We start from the raw sequence: 12,654 nt of genomic DNA on the forward strand, positions 1-12,654 counted from the left end.
CACTTATTGAGGAGGAACTTGAATTTCAGATGCAAAGGGCACAGGAGCAAGTCCGTGAACAGGTTAGTACCATCGTACAGACAAAGAGACGAACTTGACTCCCGCATGATTTTGTGGGACATGTGATTGTTTATCACTTATTTGGGTCGAATGCATCATGTATTAAGGATATTTACACGTATGTATGGTATCATGGAAGATCTAGACTTGCGTCCCCGTTATTTCCGGTAAAAGAAACAACCATGATACCCAGATGATAAACAGCATAAAGACCACGTATCTCAGAACCTCGGCAATCTATCAAACGAAATTACGGTACCAAGACCATATATCCGAGAGATGCGCCACACGAGTTACGCAGTTCATTATGTTTATATACCAAAAACAGGTTCTTATTTACGCGTAAAACCTACCGAAGCAACATATATAATGAAGCTGTCACAGTTAACGGTTAATTGATTATATAACCATAGTCCTGCATTAGATACGACTAACCGATGTACTATGATTTCCCTTATATCTCAACACGATTTCATTTTAAAATTTTCAAATGTTTTTGTATTTTTCTGAAATTTATCCTACAACTAAGTAAAATATTTTTGGAGTTTTTCAATTTTTCGAAAGCGGTAAGAACTGTACAGAAAAGATAAAATAAAGTTTCTATGCGAGTTTTGAAAGCATTTTACTCTAGGTTGATCATGCCAATCATTCGGACCAGATTTTCAAATCTAGGCCGATCGAATGTTTTCGTAAACAGGTCGGCAAGATTATCCAAGGTGTCTACCCTAACCACTTCTATTAAACCCTTCTCAGCACAGTCGCGAATAAAATGATGCCTAACATCTATGTGCTTAGTGCGTGAGTGATTTACTGGATTGTTTGTTATGGAAATGGCAGAGTTGTTATCGACAAGGATAGGAGTTCGAGTAAAATTCAAACCGTAGTCCCTCATTTGCTGCTGAATCCACAAAACCTGAGCACAACAGCTTGAAGCAGCAATGTACTCGGCCTCGCACGTGGATAGAGAAACGACAACTTGCTTTTTGCATTGCCAAGAGACAAGACGATTCCCAAGAAGTTGTGCGCCGCCAGAGGTTGACTTTCTGTTCATCCGGCACCCTCCGAAATCTGCGTCAGCATACGCCATCAAATCCAGACCACCTGCAGCTGGATACCACAATCCAAGCTTAGGCGTCCCTTTCAGATATCTGAAAATACGCTTGACAACTTTCAAGTGCGACTCCTTCGGAGTTTATTGGTACCTAGCACACAAACAAACAGAGAACATAATATCTGGTTGTGAAGCAGTAAGATACATCAATGAACCTATCATTGCTCGATATAGAGTCGGATCCACTTCAGGATCTTTCTCATCATCGGGTGAAAGCTTGAGATTTGTCGGTAGAGGCGTGTCACAGGGTAAGCTCTCTTCCAATCCAAATCTTTTGAGAATCTCGTGGACATACTTAGTCTGATGCACGTACGTCCCGATTTTCCCTTGACTCACTTGAAGACCTAAAAAGAATGATAACTCGCCCATCGCGCTCATTTCAAATTTGGACTTCATCACCGCTTCGAACTCACGACACAATTCTTCATTTGAAGAACCAAAAATTATGTCATCAACGTAAATTTGCACAATCAGAAAATCTCCCCCTTTCTTCAAAATGAACAGTGTGGAGTCAATCGCACCACGCGAGAATCCATGCTCCAAAAGATGCTTTGACAACGTCTCGTACCATGCTCGAGGCGCCTGATAGAGACCGTAGAGAGCCTTGTCCAACAAATAGACCTTGTTGTCTAACTCTGGAGCTTCGAAACCCGGTGGTCGGGACACATACACAGTTTCATGCAATTTCCCGTAAAGGAAGGCGCTTTTTACATCCAACTGATAGACTTTGACACGCATGTGTGCAGCAAAGGCTAGAAACAAACGAATAGCTTCAAGTCTTGCAACCGGTGCATAAACTTCGGTATAATCAATCCCTTCCTCTTGATTGAAGCCTTGAACAATCAACCGTGCTTTGTTTCTGACAACGACACCCTTATCGTCTTTCTTGCACTTGAAAACCCATTTCGTGTTGATTAAATGTTGGCCCTTTGGAAGATCGACCAAATTCCACACCTTTAACTTGTCGAACTGACCTAACTCTTCTTGCATCGCCTCACACCAAGAATTATCCTTCAGAGCCATTTGATAGTTATTCGGCTCTATCTGAGAGATAAAACATTCATGCAGGCTAAGATTGTAGATTTCTTCTTTCTTGATAGCAGAGAACATACATTGCATCTCTGAAATACTCCTTCGCGTTTGCACTCCCGCATTTGGATTCCCAATAATATTATCAACAGGATGATGAATATTTGTTCTTGGAACTGGGATTGCCGGAGCTTGAAGATTGTTTCCCAAATTCGATTGAATCTCCCTCTCAGCATTTGCGTCACTACTAGAAGCTTCACCATTACCAGAAGATGCATCAACATTTGTATATGCCGAAAAGTCAACGTATAGATCTCCACTTGTAGTTTGAGCAGCTGCATTGGGGATCTGCTCAGCAACAACATCATTTACGGTCAAAGAATCAGCGACTGGAACATTCGAAGACACATTAGTGGGAATACTTGCTCTCCAGCTCGCATCCACTTCATCTTTGTTCACAAGATGTGTGTATACAACCTCCGAATCTTCTTCTGAAACATCAGGAAGATCAAATGAATCAAATAATTTATCATAATCATAACCGCTTTTGGGACCGAATTCGGACGGTGGAGGATCGAAACTCAAAGGAGTTATATCAAACACGATCTCCACTGTTCGCTTCTTGATGTTATAAACGCGTTTGTTTGGAGTTCCATTGGCATAACCTAAAAAGAACCCCACTTCACCAACTTCCCCCATTTTAGGAGTATCTTTGGTGCATTTGATAACACACTTAATCCCAAAAGGTTGAAAACCAGATAAGTTCGGTTTCCTGTTTTCAAGCAATTCATAACACGTTTTATCTTCTCTTTTGACAGTAAGCACATGATTTAACACGTAACATGCAGTGTTTACCGCCTCGGCCCAGAAGAAAATTGGCAATTTTGATTCAGAAAGCATAGTGCGGGCTGCCTCAATTACGGTACGATTCTTCCGTTCTGCAACTCCGTTCTGTTGAGGAACATATGGAGCGCTGAACTGATGAACTATTCCCATTTCCCGACATAACTCATCCATATTATGATTTTTAAACTCAGTGCCGTTGTCACTTCGGATTTTCTTAATAGGAAGTGAATAATTTTTCTCAAGTTGTTTGAATAAGTCTCTTAAAATACTAGCAGTTTGATCCTTTGTTTTTAAGAAAAATACCCATGAATAACGTGAGAAATCGTCAGTGACAACTAAGCAATAAGATATCCCACCAATGCTAGCAACATGGATCGGGCCGAAAAGATCCATGTGAAGCAATTCAAGTGGTTTTTGGATTGAGTTAACTGTTTTTGGTTTATGAGGCTTTCGTTTGATTTTTCCTTTTTCACATGATTCACATTTGTTGTGCATATTGAAACTACGTAAAGGAACCCCAACACTAAGTTGTTTTTCACTAAGTGGTTCATCTTTCGCAGATGCACGTGGCCCATTCTCCTATGCCAGAGATACGATTGATCTTCAGTCGCCTTTAAAAGTAGACAAGTCACTGGAGCAGACGAGTTAACCAACGGGCGCATGTCCATGACATATGTGTTATTCACCCTTGGAGCTCTCATAACGATCCAATCTTCAGGAACAACAAATCCCGGACGCAAGACGAAGCAAGCTTTATCAGTGAATAGCATCGTGTACTTGTTATCACAGATTTGAGAAACCGACATCAAGTTATGCTTCAATTCTTCAACGTAGTTCACTTTATGCAGCGTGATTTTTCCATTTGACACAGAGCCTTCATCGGTGATGTAACCACCCTTTTCACCGGCAAAATTCACATAACCACCACGAATTTGTTTAAAATTGTTCAATAACTCGTTATTTCCTGTCATGTGTCTAGAACAGCCACTATCGATATACCAAATATAGATAGCCCTCTTCAGCTGCTCCTACACTCCCCAACAAAAATTTAGTTAGAGTGTGGGACCCAAGCCATAATGGTCTTGGGTCGTCCTGATTCGTCAACATAAGAAAACTCTTTGAAATAACCATCATCGCCTCTGTGTCCACCATTTCCATTTTGGAAATTGTTGGAATGAGTCCCCGCAAATCGTGGATTATACGGAGTTGACGATCTGTTGGTATAACCAGAGTTTCCATACCCTCGGCTTCCATAGTTTTGGTAACAGTAATTTTGATTCCTGGGTGGCTCAAAATTCCTACCAAATCTAGGAGCATCATCGTGTCTTGAGAATGATCATGGATGATTATCCGAATGCGGTCTTTGATTTGAAAATCGGGGGGGTGACGCATTTCGGTCATTCACGAATCTGTTCTGTGCATGAGGTCTAACATAGTTGTTGTTTGAACCTCCAGAGCGTTGGTCATTCTCAACTGGTTGGAATGTAACATGATTTTGTCGTCTGTGAGGGGTTTTCTCACGAGTATCATGTCTTTGAGATGTATTTTCCAATCTGTCCCCACGGTTAATAACAACGGGTTTCTCCTCTTGATCCTGATTTTGTTGTGATTTAACATTTGGTTTGACAACTGGTTTTACTTCTTGTTTAATCACTTTGTTTTTCTCAACCTTCTGATTTTTGCCATTTTTCTTTTCAACATTAACTGCTTCATTTTGTGGCTTTTCAACAAAAGGTTTCGTTTGATCAGGATCAACAAGAGATTTACCCCTGTCATCTGGACAGTCTGCTGCTAAGTGTCCTTTCCCACGACACTTATAGCATTTGCGAATTTTTGCAGCATTCTTTGGACGTTCCTCATGAGTGGTCAAGGATGATGAGTTGTTGGTGTAATTTTTCAAAATTTGGTTCACAAACTGAGAGTTGGAACCAGTTTCGATCTTTACTTCTTCTTTGACAAAATCCTCCCCTTTAACAAACTCAGTTTTAGGGATATTTTCAAAGCCTTTTTAGATTTCCCACGTGACTTTGGTTTTGACTTCACATTTTGAACTTGATTAAACATTTCCAAAATCTTAGTGCTTATCAAGTTTTCAATGTTTTCAAGATTTACTTCATTTTTTCTTTGAAACTCCACTCATCTTCGACTGATCTGAGTCAGTAACTTCATTTGGCTCAGATTCTGACTCACTTTGCGGTTCAACCGTCAGAGGGGTCGTTGGCACAAAATTTGCCAATTCAGGATCAATGCTTGGCATCGATGTATAATTATGGTTTACCGGAGGAGGCACCTTAGTATAACCAATGCCGAACATTTCTTCCTCAGATTCTTTGAGACGTTGGCTGTTAATACAGAAATTCATCACTTCGGATGAATCCCTGAACTTTTCAATCTTTCGTTGCAAATCTAAAATCAGATTATCTTTTTCCAAAATGATTTTGTTCTTTTCCAAAACACAATTTTGATTCATTTCAAGTTCAGATTTTAATTCCTGATTTCTAAGATTTCCCTGAGCCACAAGTCTCTCAAATTCAGAGATATTATTTTTCAGCGCTTTTATCTTAATTCGGTGTTCTTTATCCGAATTAGACAAAACAGCAATGAGTTCTTTGGATTTTTCTAAATCTGCAATTAAGTTTGTGTTATGAAGTGCATATCTATCAATCTTAGTCACAAACTCAACACATTTAGCACATCGCTTATCTACAGAAGATGATTTTACCTCAATGCCAGCCATGATTGCACAAGCCTCGTTTTCTACGGAGTTTTCTTCCAACCTTTTAGCTTCTGCATCCGCAAATTGCTGCATTTCAGCTGTGGAGATGTTGAATTCAAAGCGTTCTCCCTATTCTCCATCTTCTGTCTTGTTAGACTTTTCAACAGTCTCTTCAATCGAGGGATCTTCATTCTCAGCAACATTTCCCGAATCCAACTCTTCCCCAAAAACTTCAGCTACAACCGCAAGCTCCTCAATACTAGTCTCTTCGACAACTTCTTCATACACTTCTTCGTTCACAATTTCAGCTATAAATGCTTGTGATACAATAGCTCCTGAGATGTCTTCCAAAGCACAACCCCAGTCATAAGGCTCAGTCACACTCTGTAGAGGTTGAGCCACCATAGCATTGTTTGTCGAAGGTGTAAGATTTTCAGACCCACTTGAACGAGCACTCGAGTTAGAGGTAGCAGCTGATGCATTGTTGTGAGGTCTTGAATTATTTCCTCGAGAGTTGTTGTCTCTATCAGATCTTTCCATTTTCGGCTTTCGACAATCACGTGCAAAATGCCCGTAGATACCGCAGTTGTAACATTTTACTTTGGACATGTCGATTCCCATTCGAGTCTTTGTCTGACCTCCTATGAACTTCCTACCCGTCTTCAACAGAAACTTCTTCGCTCTACGGACTAACAGTGCCATATTGAGTTGTAGATCAAGTTCTTCCATTTCGTCTTGATCTATCTGATCAAAGTCCTCATCGAGACTTGACGGTTCAACGAGCTTTCCAAGACAGAAGTTCTCGTAGGTAGTCATGATGGACGCCAACAGACTCATGTTTTCTTCAATCATCTTCAAACAACTTGCATCTATCTTAGGAATGTTCAAGCTTGTTCCTTGAGATTTCTGAGCTCCACTAGAAGAGTACATCCCTTGATTGGAATTGGTTGTTCCACTTGAACTAACATTGTTGCTTATGAAGGCGTGTTCACTTGCAGAACCTTCATTCTCCGAATACAAGGCAACACCGACTCCACCATTACTACCCTTCTCCGTAGGTTTCGAAGCCTTATACAACTGAGGATCTTGGATCTTCTCGAAATCAGATGCTTGATCTTCCATATTCCAAGAATAACCCCTCAGTTTTTGAACAGCTTCTTCCAATGAGAGCTCCTCATAGAGAACACCCTCTCTAATCAATGCGGTGTACATATTCCATTCTCTGGAAAGACAATTCCGAAACTTCTCAACCTTCTCAAATTCAGTGTAGATACCCTCTTGACTTCTATCAAGTTCGCTCAGCAGATGATAAAATCGGTTCACTGTGTCATCAAATGATTCATTTCTTAAAGCCTTGAACACAACAAATTGAGTCTTCAAACGTTCGAGACGTCGCTTCTTGTACATTTCATTTCCTTCATATCGCTGGATCATACTATCCCACAATTCCTTTGAGCTATTTCTCTTACGGAACGTATGAAGTATAGATTGTGTCATAGCCATCGTAATCATTGACATAGCTTTCTCTTCACAATCATAAAATTTCTTTTTATCGTCAGTGAGTGCCAAATACGTATCAATCGTTAACGTACGTACTGGAGTAGCTCCACATCCTTTAACAATACACAACCAGATTTTGATGTCTTTTGCTCGTACATATCTTTCGAAACCCTCCTTCCACTCAGGAAAATTAAGCTCGTTAATCAACAAAGGAGGTTTGTCGCTACTTCCTACCTCAGCATTGTGCTTGAGGTTTTGCACCATTGCAGTCAGATTGTTTGCCATTTCAGAAAACAACAGCAGGTTTCCAAGCTAGAACTGTGTTGCTGAAAAGATTTTCTAAGTCCAAACTCGGAGAGAAAACACGGAGTGAAATTCTGAGCTTTAATCAGAGTGTGAAACCCGGATTTCAAAACCTGAAATAAAACACAAACAGAAAACTCGGACACTACACTGTTAGGAATTTAAACCCACCACCTAATAAAAAGGTCAAACTCACTAAGAATATAAAATTCGGACTGGTAAAAACCTAAGACTCAGACTCAAAGAAGCAAGTAAAAGTCGGACCTAATAATACTAAATAAAAAAAACTCAGATTCAAAGAACCAAGTAAAAGTCGGACCTAATAAACTGAAAAGTTTAAGAATTCGGACTTTCTAAAGTATTGTAAAATTCGGACAAGTACTTTAGGACAAGATAAAAGTCGGACTTTCTAAACTCCTCTTTGTAAACTAAAAGTCGGACAAGATAAAATGAGTTTAAAATCGGACTCTATTGTAAACTAAAAGTCGGACATAAGAGAAACAAGAAACTCGGACTCTATAAAACTCTAATAAAAAAAAATTCAGACACAGACTCTAAGATCAGTTACAAAATCGGACTACTAAGCATAATAAACAAAAAAAGAAAGGTAAATACCTCTTGTGATAAAAATCGGACACTACTACTCAAGGTGCATGAAAAAGTCGGACTACCTAAATAACTAAATAAAGAGTTAACAATTGGACTTAACTAAACTCTGACTCAAGGGAACTAAGAAAATTCGGACTAGGCAACTAGTTAACAACAAAAAAAACAAAAACCTCTGACTAAATAAAATTAAAAAAAATTCGGACTATATATCTATTTGAAAATTCGGACTATAATAGATATTAGAAAATTCGGACTTTAAGCAAACCTTAAACTCAGACCCAAGTAACTGAAACTCGGATCAGGTAAAGTTCGGACAAGAATTGGAGTTTTGAAACTCAGAAGAACCAATCTCCGGACTATCTCCCCAATGTGACTTCACACTGGTTCAACAATACCCCGGAGACACAAACACATAATTTAAACCACAGACAAATCTTCCAAAGATCAAACTCACGAATCTTTTTCCACCTTCAAACACTGTATGAACAAGAACCAAAACCCCTGTAAAACCCAGATGAAGAACAACACTAAAAATCACCAAACTACTCAAAATCCATCATCAAATCACTAAATATGAATGAAGAATCATGAATAAAACACAAAAACTCACTAAACTCTCACTAAACCCTATCAAAGTTTGAACTTTTCTCACAAAACCTTCAAACTAAGAAACACCTACAGTAGTATGAGCACACTGCTCTGATACCACTTGTAAGGCCTCCTAATCCAAGATCTCACTCAGCTAAAGCCACCAACAGGTGTGCGGAATCCACCTGATGATTAACCACTGCAGATGAAACACTAGTATGCAAGGATTTGTGAGAGAAATCAAGAATACACTGAGTATTCTTGATGAGGAAGATGAATGACGTCACTCACACAAAGCAGCCGCCAGACAAAACACACACAATGATTAGGGTTAGGTGCACAGAATTTCACACAGAATCGCCACCTTGTCTATTCCACATAAAGGTATATATACAAGGCAAAACCCGGACTTTCAAGACAAACTAGAAAGCCCGGACAAAACATACTACACAAAGCTCAGACCTTTTGACCTAGACAAAACTCAGACAAAAGGCTACACAAATAAACTCTGACCTTAGTCCTATACAAAACTCAGACAAAGGCCTATGCTAAAACTTGGACAAAATGTCCAAGGATAAACTTGGGACTATCTTTCAACAAATGTACAATAAAGTCCCTAATAAATGGGAGACATGCACTTATCACCTAAAGTGCATTAACAAAAAATTCTCTCCAACAATCCCAACTTGTAAGAATTTAACCCTCATTAATCCTTTTCTAACATATAAGAATTTGGTCTCCTCAATAGATTCAAGTGCACCTGCAGACTTGATCGGTGTATTTTTTGTACACTCTAGTTTATTTTAATTATAAAAAAATGCATCGGTATTGTTATAAAAGATACCAGTTTGATCGGTTTTGTTGTTTTGTAGGTTGTGAAGAGAACTAGTTTAAAATGATGAATTTATAATTAATATAACATAAATAATAAACTTTGAAAAATCAAATAAGAAATACTAATTGCAATTGATATTCAAATTATTTTATTTGTTTTTGGAGTCAACGAGAAAAAAAACAGAATGCTAAACAATTAACTTAATTAAAATTGCAATTAATGTATTTGTAATTAACGTGTTTATTGTTTGGAATTGTGCAGAGAATGAAATATAAATGGAGTTCAAAAAGTGTGTTGAAGAATGGTTATATAGAAGTCAAATGGAGCAGGTGCAATTAATTGGGTTTTCTATAATTCTTGCCATAAACAATCATCCATAACCTACCATAGAGTTTATCTTATTGGAATTAATTGATACATGTTGACTAATAGAAAAAGGAACAAAACGTAACAGCAACACTTTTTGGGGAGTTTAAAAAATTGACCTTGGAGCCACAACACACCACCACTTGATCTTCATCCATTCTCCACCATCCAAACCCTAACCCCTAACCTTCAACTCTCCTTCAGGACTCAAGATTATGGTTCGGTGCTCGTATTCATCCTCCGGTGATCGCGCCTCTTCGATCATGAACGGCTAGTCTCTTCGGTTTCACCCCTGTATAGAATGTTGTAAGAATTTCTAGGGTTTATGCATTTGTATTTTCATTTGATTTTGTGACAAGTTGTTTTATATTTGAAACCTTTGATAATTGTTGTGCATTTGAATTAAATTTGTGAATTGTCGAATGATTATAAAATTTGAACTTGCGAAATGAATTTGTGCACTTATGCCTTATCGTAGGTTAGGATTTACATGTCCGAGGTAACGAAGTGCATTACGGTCCGTTTTCTATGAAGTCGATAGCAATTGGCACCTAAGCTTTGTGATAGTAATCCGTTAATCACTATATGCAATTGAATCAAGTTAAAACACGTAGGAACCCTAGGTCTTGTAATAATAATCGAACTGGGTGTGGAACTTGTCTCTAATTTCTTGTTTTAATCATTTAGTAATTTAGTTGCAAATTTAGTTAATCGCAAGTGTTATAGATAATACCAATTGTCGGGTCACTCCGATTTATTTTCCAACCAAATAAACTTATAAAAAAAATTCGCAATCTTCATAATCACATTGTACATTTTTTGTAAATAGTCTAACTAGTCGAACAAGTCGTGCGATACTGACCACATGCTCTTCGTGGATTCGATACCCAACTTACCCTAGCTACCTAGGTTTAATTGGGTTTTTGACTGATCGGGACGACACGGTCACGTCAAAATGGCGCCGTTGCCGGGGAGCTAGTGCGCTTAGTATTGTATTATTCGTTTGATTTGTTTATATCTGGTAGTTTTAAATCTTAAAAAAAAAACTCAAAAATAAAATTAATTTTAGTTTTTAGTATGCTTTCTTTTTTTTTTCTATTTGATTTTACTTTGGGTAGTCGTGTTTTTCTGTACAGGTATATGTTTTGCAAGCACCTTATTTCACCATGAATTGGGTAGATGATGATGATCCATGTATATGTTGTGAGAGCAACTGTCACTGGGTTGAGGATTGTCAGATGTTTGAAGTTAAATCCGGAAATCGTGGGAGGTACTGCTCTGAATATAGGCAAGAAAAAGGATATGTGAGGGTTTGCTACGATGATGACGGGATACCCTTCTATTATTCCAACTTTGAACCGTCTGCACCACCGGAGCAAGAAAATGACGCTTACCAGTCATGTGCTTGTTGTGGAAAAGTTCACATACATGAAGATTGTCCAGTGTTTTGGAAAGATCCAGTGTTTTGGAAAGGAAAAATAAAGTCCGGTTACAAGCCACCTTCATATCAAGAATACTACCATTTAGAGATGAATTATCACTATGAGCAAGAGCGGGATTACAACAATTATGAACCAGAGATGTCACATTTCTCAAGTTACCAGGATGAGTTTGACGACTACTATTATGAATACCCTCAGCCGACATATGAGGAGTCTCAAGATTCCGTTAACTCCAAGCTTGATGCAATCATGGACGTGATGGTGGAAATGAAACGGGAAGACGGGCTTAGAAATAAATCATTTGAGGCTTTGGTTGTGCAAGTTGGTCAACTAACTGAGGAGTTGGACCAACTTAGACGGGACAAAGAGATATTGACTAGTGGTACCATGGTAGATGGTGATGTGGTGGAAGAGGTTATGGATCTTCCTAAGCAAGAAAACGAGTTTTTAAATTTAAATGAAGACATAACACCTTTCAAAGAAGTAATAACCGAGGTAATCATAGTGTATCCTGACTATGATAAAGTTGGGGAAAGGAGCGTGAGATTGAAGGAAAGAAAGGTGAGATGGCAAGACCTCGCTCAAGCTATTATGAAGTGGCCCCGCATAAGTGTTTCAATTTTCATACCAATCATTTGGATGGAAATGTGGAACTTGCAAGTCAACTACCAAGCGTATGTTGGAAACTTGGTAGGCAAATGTTCACTTCGACCACCATGAGAGGCAAATCAGGTATGATTGTTGTAGAGTTTGTATTATTATTCGTTTTATTTTTTTTTCTAGATAAATGAACTTTGTGGGTGTGTTCCCTATATAACCCTCATGAGACATTTCCCGTCCTCCCGAGCTACCGGGAGGTTTAAAGGGCTTGTTGCATACGCTAAATGCAACCGTGATTCCTACGAAAGTGAGTTAGGTTTGTTGTTGTAAATTATTTTTTTTTTCCACTAATCAAAGCAATTAATAGATTACTTGGTAAATGTTTTTGTGAAATGGTAAAATGAACAATCTTATGGATTTTAATTGTTGTGAGAAGCTTGCTTCTACACATATTTGAGGTTTGTAGGTATCTTCATGCTTTGCTTTGGCAACCATTTCACTTGGAAATAAGGACTATCATGAAATGTGAAGAAATCAGGTGTATCTATTTCTAATTCTCTAAGCTTTGATTTTTGTATATATATATTTTTTAATAGTGGATTGTAATTGTATATTATTGGGGTGAGGTCATTGTGGTGGTGGTTAAGTC

The sequence above is a fragment of the Helianthus annuus genome, chromosome 4 (genome assembly GCF_002127325.2).
Source record: "Helianthus annuus cultivar XRQ/B chromosome 4, HanXRQr2.0-SUNRISE, whole genome shotgun sequence".
Classification (NCBI taxonomy): Eukaryota; Viridiplantae; Streptophyta; class Magnoliopsida; order Asterales; family Asteraceae; genus Helianthus; species Helianthus annuus.